The sequence below is a fragment of the Lissotriton helveticus genome, chromosome 5_1, assembly GCF_964261635.1.
Source record: "Lissotriton helveticus chromosome 5_1, aLisHel1.1, whole genome shotgun sequence".
Taxonomy (NCBI): Eukaryota; Metazoa; Chordata; class Amphibia; order Caudata; family Salamandridae; genus Lissotriton; species Lissotriton helveticus.
In genome coordinates, this window is record NC_136065.1 from 497,547,193 (window position 1) to 497,561,844 (window position 14,652).

The 14,652-nt window shown below is 41.7% G+C and overlaps 1 protein-coding gene across 2 annotated transcripts in view; it reads right to left on the bottom strand.

Annotated features, from left to right (window-relative positions):
- The window catches only part of VPS13D (vacuolar protein sorting 13 homolog D), a 2,979,414-nt gene that overhangs the window by 1,871,847 nt on the left and 1,092,915 nt on the right, over positions 1-14,652 (bottom strand). The gene's annotated exons all lie outside the window — the stretch shown is intronic.

The following is a 14,652-nucleotide window of genomic DNA, read 5'->3' on the forward strand; positions in this document are numbered from 1 at the left end:
AAACACACGCGGTGGTGACGAGACGGAGCAGCCATACTTGCCGAAGCCCAGAGCAGACCCCGCTGGCGCAGCCCCGCCTTCCTGACGCGCTGAGAACGAGACGCGCTGCTTTCTCCTGCCGAGAGATCCAGCACCGGCGCTTCCGGGTAGCCCTCGCAGGCAGCCTGGAATATCGAGACCAGAGAGAGAGATACCATCCCTCATTTCATCCTAACTTCCAGGTACAGAACTGAATAACCCCTCGCAGAGAATTCTTTAGTCAGTCACTTGGCAAAAACAAACTTAACTTAAACTGTAACTTTCTATTCCCGCCCACGCATTAGGTCAGGTACACGGGGTAGGCGTATTTAGAAACACCAGTTGAGTACGTTTAGTCAAATGTATATGTGTATGTAATATATTTTAAATCATTTTAAACCTTCATATGGCTTAGAAACCATATCAATGTTTTTACAGTATTATTTTATACTTCTGCTTTTAATGTATGCACTTTACTTAACTATAAGTATTGCAATAATATCGATCCATTTCTCTTGTATGAGAAAAGAGACTGATCAATAAATAACATCTTTTATTGAACACGCCCGTCTCTTCCTTTTCTCTACAATCTGATGAGACTAAGAATGCACGTACTGACTGAGTAAAATAAATTGCCTTTTGTTCACACGACTCTCGAGATACACTCTTGATTAGGGGAGAGCAAAGTTGTCATGTTCTATGGTTGTCAGAAACTAAATCCCTTCTTGTCTGATCAGGGAAGTTAATTCTTTCCTGAACATTCGAGAAAGTTTCTAGTGAACTCTGAGCTAAGCTGGCAAACCCAAAACTTTAAGTCTAATATCGACAGTAGTAGACCTAGTTAACGTCTGGTCTAGGCCTATACTATTGAAGGTATTATTCCAATGCGCAGAGCCTATTGGGATGATAGGAACTACACTACATGGCGCCCAACGTGTTTGGAAAGGGCGATAAAACTAACGTAAGACATTTAGAGTAACTCAGTCGTGCTTTCTCACTCAGACCCCTTTCTCCCATAATACTCCAAAGACGTCTGGAGTGGGTAAAAGGTAATATCCTCCAAAACCTCGCAGGAGGGAACTCCTATGTATGGTTCTTGGTATAGTCAACGTTGAAGGATACACTGTTCCAAAATATTGTGCATCTAATCTTTGTTGCCATAAGAAACCTGATCTGCAAACAAAAGAAATAACCATCCTGTCGGTAAAATGGACAGTGATGAAGAAAGAGAGACAGTTAGAATAGCAACTGAACTCGCAGCAGCTGACGCTACTATGCAAGATGCAGACCCGGATATAATACTCATCCCGGTCATCAAAAGGAAATCTATAACCCTAAAACTTATAGAAAATGGACTGACACCTAGAGGTGGCACAGTCATATTCGTAATTGAGGCACACGAATATCGGCAGACAGAGGTATACTATTCATGGATACATTTTCCAGCAGCAAATGCTGTAACAAAGTACTTCCACTATTACAAGATAGAGGAACCTCCTGAAATGTACACTCCTTTCGAGGAGGTGGAAGTACCACTCAAATTTCAAGAGCATTTGCTCTTATTTGATGGCGCCCTAAAACATAATAATCACATCACCAGGCTCGGTCCTTTAGGTAGACCAGGAGCAACGTGGCCGGTCCTAGCCGGATACACACCACATCCAGACATCGACGGGATGTCTGCAGCAGAGCTTTTAACACAGCTAAAACAACTAATAAAAGTACATAGACAATTAGTCCAGTATGTGATGCGGACTTCAACAATTCAACCAGCAATTAAAATTCCACAGCTGACCCCTCACCAGGGGAACACAAATAAAATTACACCGCAGAACATACAATCCTGCCTAGGTAAAGTACCGGCTAAACGGGAACAAATACCATTCTGGTTGGCACAAAAGATCACACAAATAGAGGCGGTGTTTCCAGACACCACCCCGCTAGAAAAACACAGGATTCTGACTATCTGTCTTCCAATGGGAATCGCACCACACATTGAGGACTGTGACACTTGGGGTACAGTCTTTGCTTCCATTTACACAAAAACGCACGGTGTTCCATCCATTTCGGTAATACCAGATGTGCTAAAACAAATTCAAGACGAATATGGTCCAGAACCCGCTTTAACTCTTGGTATGAAATTACTGAAAGACTTCAAGCAGGTCTCGGCTATATTATTAGCCAACATAAAAGGTGAAGCAGCAAATGTGGCGATCCGCCAGAGGTTAAAGGAGACAGATTTAGCAGACCAACCAGCTGAAATTGCCAGAATCATAGAAAAATCCTATGAGGAACTAGGTAGAGATAGTTTAGGTGGAATACCAGTAAAACCACAACTGATTGAAAGTCCTGAAAAAATATTTTTTAATAATAATTCAACATCACAGAAAAAGAACTGGGATGGAAACAAACAATCCAATCCTAAAGAAAAGAAATTCCAGTCCAGAGGAAGGTCTCCTAGGCGAAGGGAGAAATCTCCGAACCAAAGACACAGGTCACCTCAGAGTGACCCCTCTGGGAAAAGATATAACCTTAGAAATAGGGATAATATAAAGAAGCCTGATAGATATCAAGACATTGATACACGTCCCTCTCAATCTTTTCAGACTTCCTCGCAGAAATCGGAAAGAAGAGGACGATCAGAACAAAGAGAAGAGCACGCCAAGTCCAAAGACAAGGAACCTGCTCATCTAAAAAAGAAATTACAATTTCCAAAAAAGAAGGTAGCCAGTATCAAGGTTGTTAACAATGCCGAGAATACTGAGGACACAACTGAAAAACGGAGAATGGGCTCAGACAATGCTAGACAGCGCAGCAGAAGTGAGCATAGCTCGCAAAGTCCTTATGAATCATCTGGAGACAGTGGACACGAATGAATATCTTCAAGTGGAAACTGCAGACACCAGAGTTAGCAAACCTCACAAAATATACGAAATAACATTACGTATAGAGGGGGATAAGACTAGAAAAATAAGGGGACTATTTTGGGATAATCTCTCCAAGGGCTATGACATCCTTCTAGCTGAAAAAGACTGGCCACCAGAGTTTGTTAGGGAGTGCCCTCATGGCGAAGAAATAATTATGCCTGCCTTCTCAAATCATATCCCAATTCATAAAAAATACACACTTGCTAGAAAGTGGGCAGTGGCTCAAGCTCCTGCTTTATATAAAAATCACGTAGGATGGGATGAGGACTCTCCTCCTCACAAAATCCAGTTAAAATCACAACCTACTGCACAAAGGCAGTACCCAATTAAGCAAGAAGCTAAAAAACAGGTAAAAGAAATACTAGATCAGCTAGAATACCAGGGGGTGATTGAAACTTGCACCTCACAAATGAACAACCCTTTGTTTCCGGTCTCCAAACCAGACAATTCATACCGTCTAGTTTTGGATTACCGACACCTTAACTCATGTTGCAAAACTTTTGCAGTGCAAAATTCGCATAGTGCTGCACTAATGAATAACATAGTGCGCAAAAAATACAAAACAACATTAGACATCTCTAATGGATTCTTTTGTCAAAACATAGCACCAGAGAGCAGATATTTGTCTGCGTTCTCAATAAATGGCACTCAAAAACAATTCTGTCGGTTAGCCCAGGGGTACAAAAACAGCCCGGGAGTATTCTCAGCGAGAGTAACAGAATTACTACAAATATATGACGACGAAGCATTATCGTACGTCGACGACATATACTTAACAGATGATGACTTGGAGACTCACTTGAAGAGAGTGAACACCATAATACTTGGGTTCGCAGCAGAGGGTTACAAATTCAATTTTAAAAAATCCAGAATTGCCCATCTGACAGTCCTGTTCTTAGGATATGAATTATCAAGTGAAGGCAAAAGCCTGGCTGACAATTTCCTAGAGAAATGTGCCATAATCCAAGCACCTAGAACACTAAAAAACCTACAGTCAATTCTAGGCTTCCTAAATTTCGGAAGAACATACATTGCAAATTACGCAGAAAGGGTCAAACCCCTTTATGATCTAATAAAACCAGATTTTAAAAGATCCAATTGGACTCAAATACACACAGAAATTCTGAGATCCTTACAAACGGACATGCTAATTAAAACAAAATTAGAAACACGTGATAACACACGCAATCTTGTGATTCGAGTCATCCCAGGAAGATGCGGATTCACATACCTGACCTCTAATGAGGGAGAAAAGGTACCAATTGCATTCAAATCACACTTGTACACAGAAGCTGAAAAGAAGTTCAGCAGTACAGAAAAAATTGTTCATGCAGTTCAAACCGCAATAGCTAGAGAAAAAGATCAAGCGGACGGTAGACACATCACAGTCAGAACAGCAGAATCAGCCTTTGAGGCACTAACAACACCGTGTAATTTACCAACAACAATATTGAATCCAAAGTGGATACAATGGGTGAATTCAATCACAACGGACAAAGTATACTATTACCTTGATCCAGAACTAGAAGAGTTGAAAAATCTAGAATATGAAAGAATATTCCCTCTGCCATTCGACATTCTGCCTTTACGACATTACGCCTGTGTAATTTATACAGACGGACATGCTCAACCTCCCGTTTGGGGAGAACAAGCATACAACCCCACATGTGGGATTACAAAAGAAGTGTGGCGCGGAGGTAAACTAAGACCTCTATTAACAAAAACGCACTCAGTTGAAACTAATTCAGAACAACAGACTGAAATAACAGCATTGAAAATGGCGCTAGATAATGCGGATCGCGAATTCCCGACACTTATAGTGTCTGATTCATATTACTGCGTCAAATCATATAACAAGGATTTGCAGACATGGATTCAAAACAGTTACAAAGATGACACAGATGCACCAATAAAGCAGAAATTGCTCTGGGAACAAATAGCTCTTTTACAAAAAGAACTACCAAAGACTCACGTGACACACTCACTGAGTCATCAACGTGATGGCGTTCACGTTGCAGGGAATTCATTGGCTGAAACAGCCACAGCGGCAGCCACTAAATCGGCTTCCGTAGTTCGAAAAAAGCGTACATTAAAATACATTGACGGTGAAACAGTGCTGGCGGTGAAAACGTCATCAAAAGGCGACTGCTCAGCTCTACCGATCAACTATCCACTCAATTATACATACATAATCGATGCAAACTCCGTCCCTTTTGCTGGAATCCCTGGAGTGGGGGATAGAGTGATTCCAAACATGGACAGGAGAAACTTGTTAATCGCAGACGCACATATGGGCGAGGGTCTCAGACACCGCAAACTAAAAGATTCTCTGGAAGAATTACAATCACGGTACTGGTGGCCAGGCATGAGCCTGCATCACACCATGTTTGTGAAAAACTGCCCAAACTGCAACAGAAATCGCAGTGGGGAGAGAAACAGTGTAATACCTCGTCGTTTCACTCCAGAAAAAATCAAGAGTAAAAAGCAAGGCTTGCGATTAACATATACAGGCTAGTTTCCACTTATAATTTAGATCACCAGCACTCGGCTGACGTCTGGACTGTTATACAAGATTTGCGAGTCTAAATGGCATATACGCTAAGAGCATGCTACGTCTGACCATTGTTTTCACTCTAGCCCTCCAGCCTGAGGGGAAACATGGCCAAATGAGCATAGCACAGCGGGAATCTTCTCACTTCCTTCCTGAGGGATACGGGATGGTGTAAAGAAAAAACCAAGGCATAAAGCAATCTATAACGGAAAGGATATTAGGTTCGGGAGCTGGGTGGGTCAAACATCTAATAAGTGTCCAACGTAGTCTAAATAACTTGCCAAGAAATTCTCTGAAGGGATTCAGTCCGTACGAATTATTATTTGGAACTAGGATGTTGATCTCTGACCTTGATAGTCAGACTTCAGTGGTGAAAGAAAAAAGCTTTGATATCAAAGACCGTTTGGCTATTTTGCAGGACTTAAACAAAACAAGAAAAGACCTGAGCAACATAAAGTTGAAACAACAGCCAACAACCACTGAAGAACCACCACCTGTCCCAGCAAGACCTGTCTGGATTCCAAAAGTCGGGGATCTAGTCAGAGAAAAGATCGCGGTAAAGAAGGAATTCGGGCCTTCTTACAGAAAAGCAGTTCCTGTCTTGTCTGTCAACGGGACAAGATCAGTTGTACTACCGCCACTTGCTGGTAAAAAGGAGAACCGAGTTGTATCCATCGACCTGGTAAAACCACAATCATGTGGCCGATAACAAACAGTAGGCCAAGTGGACGCCCAATAAGTAGCAGAACACCAAGGTTTGCTACCAGTACAGAGGTCCTAACTAAGAGGCTAATCACATTCGAAACGCCTACAGAAGAACAACAAGGACTATGCAACAATGCAATGGAACTTAGACCTCTGAAAACCCAAATAAAAACATTTAGCAGAGACACACCAATCTATAATGAAGTACCAAGTGCAATTGCAAGAAACAGTAATCCTGAACCAATTGGAACAATTGACAGAACTGCATCCGGCTACTTCATAAACTTCGATGATTCCTCTGAAGGCTTCAGTGAATCAAAGACACAGCCATCATCAAAAACCTTTAAAGATAAAGCTAAAGAACTTTTGAAACAACTGAAAGAAACATATCTGATTTCTCCATGGCTTGAATTTTGGGTGGGTTTTGGTGCATTTATCCTCATACTTTGGCTCATCATGATACTAACATTGGGACGCTTCATTGAGGGAAAATATGCTAAAATGGACACAGCAAGTCAGAAAATCAACTTGATCCTCAAACCACACACATCTTCACACGTCGAGAAAAGAGAACTTTCTTCAGTCAACTTCACAGCCAATCCTATACCTGGTGGGGTAGCATGGGACAACACTGACTACGAAATCTATGGTCCGGTTGAAATCCTGAAATATCCACACCAAATTAAGATCTCATTGAGTGACTTTGTAAAACCAAACTCATTTGCTGATGATTGGGACTTCGAAAGCATTAATAATATGATGTCTGACTTACTAATGTCTGCTAAATTTACCAAACATTATTATTTGCAGGGTTCTACAAATTATGATAGTATGTACTGTTATAACCACTATGGTAATCATTTTCTACATAGATCTGCACAACCTAGAAATGTTTTAAATTATAATCAATGGGAACATTGTGCAACCCCTCCAAAAGGAAGCTCAAGAACCGTTTACGACAAATATTCATATTTTTCAGGTTTTAACATAAGTAATGCTGAAACATTTTATTTCAAATTGTCAAATAAGACAGGGACAAAGACCATGATAACCAACACGAAATTGATATATTCAGACACATTCTTTGACAAATGAATACTTTTGGTTTTGATTATTGGGAAAAAAAATTTGAATTGAAAAGTGTTTGGGGCACAAAAGAATGGCAAGTACAGGGTATAGAATCTTTGTTTAGAGCCTGCATGATCCCAGAACAAATTATATTTTTAAATGACACTGTTCAACAAACCACCTGTCTTGGCTTAGCCAAAATCAAAGACTTAAATAAACCGTCTATTCCAAAACCAACAATGAACAGCAATAGTTCTACAGAAGAAGAGATAGACGTAAATTATGTATTAAACCAAAACAGAACACAACCAGATTGGAAACAGTGGTTGATCTGGCCCACAGATACTAATAACTGTCAAGACAGATTCCTGAACAAATCACAGGGATTCAAAATGACCAGGCCAGACCCTAGATATCCTCAAAGACAACACCCAGGGATAATAACCACCTACAGTGTGGGCAAATTATGCCTTCAGTGGCTACTAACTTCCACACTGGCAGAAATTAAGCAACACCTAACTTTACTTACTGATGGTGCTGACTTGCGTGATTTCATTATGGGACCGCGCAAACAGCGTCAAAAACGTTTCATAGCAGCCTCTGTATATGCAGCATACAATGAGGCCTGGAAGGTTACTCAAATTGAAACAGCAGAGAGAATACGGGAAATTGACCGTATTAATTTGGAAAAATCACTTTCTGTAGTGGACAATGGGTTAATGACTCTGTCCTCCAGAATTTTTTCTTTGGACAGCATTGTGTCTTCAGCAATCGACATATTATCGCAAGACTTACTGTTATTACAACACTGTCAGTCTCAATTGCGTTCTATTGTACAGCTTGGCTGGACGTTACAAAATCTGCGTTCAGGCTATGTGCCTTGGCATTTAATCAACACAACGTCACTATTCTATATCTTTAACCTTACTGATAGACAAATCAGTATGGCCCAGAAGGGTGCTGATTATACAATCCTGAGCATTGAGAAACTTGAGAGATTACCAGTGACAATGTCAGAACGACCTGTCAGTGAATGGATAATACATGGGATAATTAATATTCCAATTTCAGCCTTCAGGTTTCAATACTGCCAAAAATATATACAGGCTGGCATGTACGAGAAATTGGGAAAGGGGTACATTAAAACAACATGGAACCTGCCCTATTCACATGCATGTGTCAGTAATAAAGGACAGAAAGTGTTTCTTAGTGGCAATAATTGTGCGATGTCACTAAGCGGCACACTTCTGTGTAACGGAATTAGTTTGCATGGAGCCTGTGAAGGGAACTCAAATAACCTTTCATGTCACCAGCTAGGCGCACCTGCAACAGAGATAGAACCATTCTTTCAAAGACTCTACAATGGGAGTTACATTCTAATTGTAGATCGCAGATGCTGTAGTCTTATGCCCGGGACTCCATATCTCGTAACTACGACTGGGAAGGTCAAGTGCTGTGGACACTCAATGTTCCCCAGCTCCTTTCCAAACAGGGAGGCGAGGGCATGGCCCAACTTGAAAATTACTTCTATTCGAGTAGATACTTTAAGCAGAATGAAAACAGTGCTTCTTCAGACGCCTACCAGGCTCACGTCATCAAAGGAAACGTATGATCTACAAGTCGCAAGGACGACTGCAGAGATACATTCATTGTTATCAACTAATTCCCCCATACATTTCGCAGAAATCCTGAATGAAATCTTAAATATTTCTGATACCACCGGGGTCTCAAAGGTATTTAAGACAGTATTTTCGATGGCATTAACACCATTCAAAGCCATACTGGGTATTTTTCCAGACTTCGTCCATTCGATTTTTGGCGGACTTCCCCTCATTTTAGGACTGATTGCAGGAATCCTATTCCTAGTCCTTATTTTTCGTTATGGCAAACCATGTCACAGACAAAACACCTGCGACAAGGGAAGAAACAATCCTAGCCATTGGATACCGGGACCGGATAACAAAAATCCTGGGACTATCCCGGCTTAGAGACCTGAACATGACTTGGTTTCTATCATTTCGACCTATGTGGCAACGATGTGTTTTACCTGTATTAAGGTGCCTGCTATGCGGAGAAGAATGCGTGTTAGACACCTGTCTGACGCTACAATCGGATGCGCTAATGGATGCAGAAACATTGTTGAGTCCAATCAAGGCTCACGCTTTGTGCTGCCCTCAAAGGCTACCAATCCTGATGACCGCATTCGTGGAAGCTTCACCACTACGATTAAGGGGTAGTGAAGTTCAAGATGAAAGCAGCATCGATCAGGTACGACCTTCTGTCAGCAATCCAAATCAGAACGTCAATGGAGACAATCATGCGACCGAATGCATGGTTACACCTTTTTCCGAGTTAGTGGAACTTTCCCAGGAAGCTGTTGACAGCTTTTTCGAAAGCCTAAATGATATGATGTTCTCACCAGAGCAGAAATAGAGACTTTTGAGCAAGCTCGCACACGGCGTTCCCGACACCCTGATTTTGGCCTTCAACTTTAATAATAAAGTCACATGAACAATTTTCCCTCCAGTTCACGGACAGCAATTTTTTCAGCAGCCCCAAAATATTTTGCATATTTTTCGGGACACTTATCTTCTGCTTAAAGTAAGAAACTATTCTTAAAGAACTAAGATTTCTATTTTTAGATAGCTTATAGACCTTAGCTGCCCGCTGGAATGTTCATAATTATTTGACTCTGAGATGAAATGGTCTCGAACTTTTTTTCTGTATTAAGAGCCATTTCATGTGTAAATTCTCATATACCGAATAGCAATAATGTATACAAATGCGTGATTACTTTAGCATTATTCTACAGCTTGAGTGCATACAATATATATGACTGCAATTTTTCCGTATATTTGTAAATTGCAAAATGCATTTATGTATTTTGGGGTGGTAAGGTATACACACTACTCTATAGTATGTTGTACTATGTTTTACTATGCATAGATTAGTAAATATGTCCATAGTTAGCGTGGAGTGGGTGTGATGTATTCCTATAGGTTCTGAATCGATCCCCCTATTCCTGACCCTATTCTGGTTAGCAAACTAACAAGTTAACTAGCTGTCAGCCCATGAGGCAGCAAACCCCCATGATGCAGATACCGTTATCTGACAAAGCCACACTACGGCACAGGAACGTGTTATCTGATTAGGTCATAACGCTTGCGATCTAATTAGACAAGCGATATTCCTCCAGCCCCTGATAAGGCATACGGAGTTCTCATAACAAATCAAACCTATGACAACCTGGGAAAAACCCTGCGGCCATTGTTTTGATTTCACCGAGAACTTCAGCAAAAGAATGTGCTAACGACCTGGTCGTATGACATCTTTATTGACGTATCTATGTCCATCCTTACGTCAATCTCGGCACCTTAAAGGTATAAATATTACCGATATTGCCCTATGCAAACACACGCGGTGGTGACGAGACGGAGCAGCCATACTTGCCGAAGCCCAGAGCAGAGCAGACCCCGCTGGCGCAGCCCCGCCTTCCTGACGCGCTGAGAACGAGACGCGCTGCTTTCTCCTGCCGAGAAATCCAGCACCGGCGCTTCCGGGTAGCCCTCGCAGGCAGCCTGGAATATCGAGACCAGAGAGAGAGATACCATCCCTCATTTCATCCTAACTTCCAGGTACAGAACTGAATAACCCCTCGCAGAGAATTCTTTAGTCAGTCACTTGGCAAAAACAAACTTAACTTAAACTGTAACTTTCTATTCCCGCCCACGCATTAGACTTAGGTCAGGTACACGGGGTAGGCGTATTTAGAAACACCAGTTGAGTACGTTTAGTCAAATGTATATGTGTATGTAATACATTTTAAATCATTTTAAACCTTCATATGGCTTAGAAACCATATCAATGTTTTTACAGTATTATTTTATACTTCTGCTTTTAATGTATGCACTTTACTTAACTATAAGTATTGCAATAATATCGATCCATTTCTCTTGTATGAGAAAAGAGACTGATCAATAAATAACATCTTTTATTGAACACGCCCGTCTCTTCCTTTTCTCTACAATCTGATGAGACTAAGAATGCACGTACTGACTGAGTAAAATAAATTGCCTTTTGTTCACACGACTCTCGAGATACACTCTTGATTAGGGGAGAGCAAAGTTGTCATGTTCTATGGTTGTCAGAAACTAAATCCCTTCTTGTCTGATCAGGGAAGTTAATTCTTTCCTGAACATTCGAGAAAGTTTCTAGTGAACTCTGAGCTAAGCTGGCAAACCCAAAACTTTAAGTCTAATATCGACAGTAGTAGACCTAGTTAACGTCTGGTCTAGGCCTATACTATTGAAGGTATTATTCCAATGCGCAGAGCCTATTGGGATGATAGGAACTACACTACAGTGGAGTGACATCCCCAAGATATTTCGCAGTATCTCACAGAGGGAGAACGCGTATAAGATGATGACGCAATGGTACTATACACCAGCCGGCTGCATCAAATGCTCCCTGCCTCGTCCCCTATGTGCTGGAGGTGTTCGTCCGCATCTGGTGACTTCATACACATTTGGTGGGCCTGCCCACTTCTGACCCTACTATGGAAGGAGGTCCTCAGTCACATTAAGGGGGTATTGGGGTTTCCCCTTCCTGACTCCATAGCTACGATCCTCCTGGGCATCAAGCCTGCCACTTTACAAGCACTCACAAACAGCGATTGGACCATAGCCTTACATATGCTTGGGGCGGCCCAACAACTCATCGCCCTTTACTGGAAAAGGCCGGAGGCACCTCCGATAGCCGCTTGGTTTGTGCGATTGTTGCATGTTTTAACTATGGAACTTTTCACTGCGCGCCTGCAAATGCGGGAGACTCGCTTTACTGCTGTGTGGCGTTCCCTGGTTCACTACCTCTGCAAGATAGAGCATGCGCGATACCTGCCTGTGAAACTTAGGGCACTACGTCTCTTCGAGGATGCACTTGTCCCGTCAACACCTGCTAATCTAATCAAGGGCCCCGACTGAATATCGCGGCCCAGCTCATAGCGCCCTCCCCCCAGGTCCCCCAGAATGTTTGTGGTTGCCCATGGCTACGCACTCCCGCTCACCCGCGCCCCCTAGATAGCCATCTCCGTTCTCCACCCTTTCCCTCTGCAGCTATCCCTGTTTTATTTCTGTCTATTTCTTACTATCCACTTTCTTAGGGCATTTCGCCCCTGATTGCGCTGTTATTGGTTCTGCTTTTCTGGGGTTTATGTCGCAAGCCGCCCAGAGCTGTTGCTTCCTATATTGTCCACAGTAGCTGGCAATACACAAGTAGTAGGCGCCATGTCATGCCACCATGAGTTATACACTGCCTGGGCTCTATAGCGACACCTCTATCTTTAACGCGGCCGGCCCCACGTGGGTTGTAGGCTTATCGCTCTGTAAATAGTGATCTGATGTATGCCCTATCGAACGCTGTAATTCTTAGCTAAATTCTGTGGTACCCTACAATATGTTGTTTCAGTGACACACTATAGACTACGCGGCCGGCCCCGTGCGGGTTGTAGGCGACATGCTGTGTTCAAACTGTCTGCTTGTAGCTTGCCCCTCACTGATAATCAATGTCCAGGGTAAACTCGCGGCCGGCCCTGCATGGGTTGTAGGCTGAACGCTGTGTCATTATGGCCCCCCCTCTCTTTTCGGTGTTTTTCATGTTTGGAAAATAAAAAGAGATTTTCAACAAAAAAAAATGGCAGTTAGGTGCTGGCTGCATACTGTTTTAGATAATCTAAGGACTACATTGTAGCATGCTCTACACATAACAGCAGATTTCTTTAAGTGGAGTTGCCAACTAAGTGAGCGATGGAAGCGCAGGCCAAGATAATCGAACTGTACAACCTTTTATAACAATTCCTCATCTACATAAACGGTCTCTTTAACCTGTAAGCCTGCTTTCATCACCATGACACCTTGGTTTTCTTCTCGTCGATGTATAGGCATTTTATTTTACGGAAACAGAGAAATCTTCAAATCATAACATGCATGGAATTTTCCTTCAACAATAAAAACCACACACACAGATAACAAAATGCGGACCTTCACGCCTATCCTCCAGGCAGGCAGTGACATTATTTATAATTAAGTTAATGGGGGGGGGACGCATAACACAGCCCTGTCGGACCCCAGAGGAGATAGAGAAGGGGATGCTGCATTCCCTAACGTGTGCTCTGTTGCAGAAAGAGACCTTTGATTGCTACTATAAAGGTGAGTCGACACCCAGCAGCTGGAGAGTACTCGAGAGCCTTAGTCTACATACCAAATCAAAAGTGGATCATAGATCAATGAATGTGAGGTAGAGTGGGCAATTTTTAATCATCACATATTTAGTACATATCAAGTGTAGACACAATGTCTGCTCTATGGTGCTGATCGCCTTTCAAAGACCTGCCTGGATTTGCTGATGGTAGAAATGACACTGTAAATTAGTAGTTCAGCTCACTACAGATTTGGTGGCTTTATAAGCTCAACTTTGTGACAGACATCCTGGCAAATTAGCTCCTGAGACTTTGTTTGCAAGCATAAAACTGTTTTTTAAAATATATTTTACTTATTCCTTTATGATCTTCTGGGATACGCACCTTTCTTATTTTTTTAATTGAATAAGGGTCTGAAAGGGCTCCATCTCTGAACATCCTCTCTCTAATTCAAGAGCTACCTACCTTTTGTTCTTTTAACTTGTTTTATAACAGGGAGTGGAAGCATCTTTAAGAAAAGTGAAATTCCAAACAGTCTCTCACAGAAAAATTGTCTTTTTTTACAAGGCAAGTTTGCAAGTTAAATCTGAGTTGAACATGCCATTAATTTAATTGTATTTAAATTTGAATTAATTTTAGCTGAATAAAGTTATGCACTGCCAGAGTTTTTATTGTTGTTAGGTTTACCATGTTCTGTACAAAAATACGAAATATTTTGTGTATCTTCCTCTCATTATTTAATTGTAGAGATCTTATCTCACCATCTTTTTAACTTTCTCATGTTAAGTAAAGGACCTAGCTTTTGCCACCTCCTATGTTTTCACCACAAATAAATTTGCTAAAATAACACGTCCTGCATTCTTTTTACAAGGAACCCCAGCTAATGCTTTTGTTCAAAGGAGAGTAGTAAGGAGTATGTTGTCTGCCTCAAAGGTTAAGACATTGGATGATTCTTGGTTTGGATGCAGAGTACTTGTCTGTCTATTGCATGCTTTGTAGAAAACAGCTAGCTGAAGCACACTGGCAGACTCAACTTAAGTGGGGATTATCGACACACTAAAAGAGTTCAAATGTGTGATGTCCAGTCTCGTGGTAGAGATCTTGAATATGTGGAATCACAGTCAATCTGTGGAAACACTATAAATGTAGATTATTAGACAGTTAGAGCAATTAACGTTGATCTGAACTAT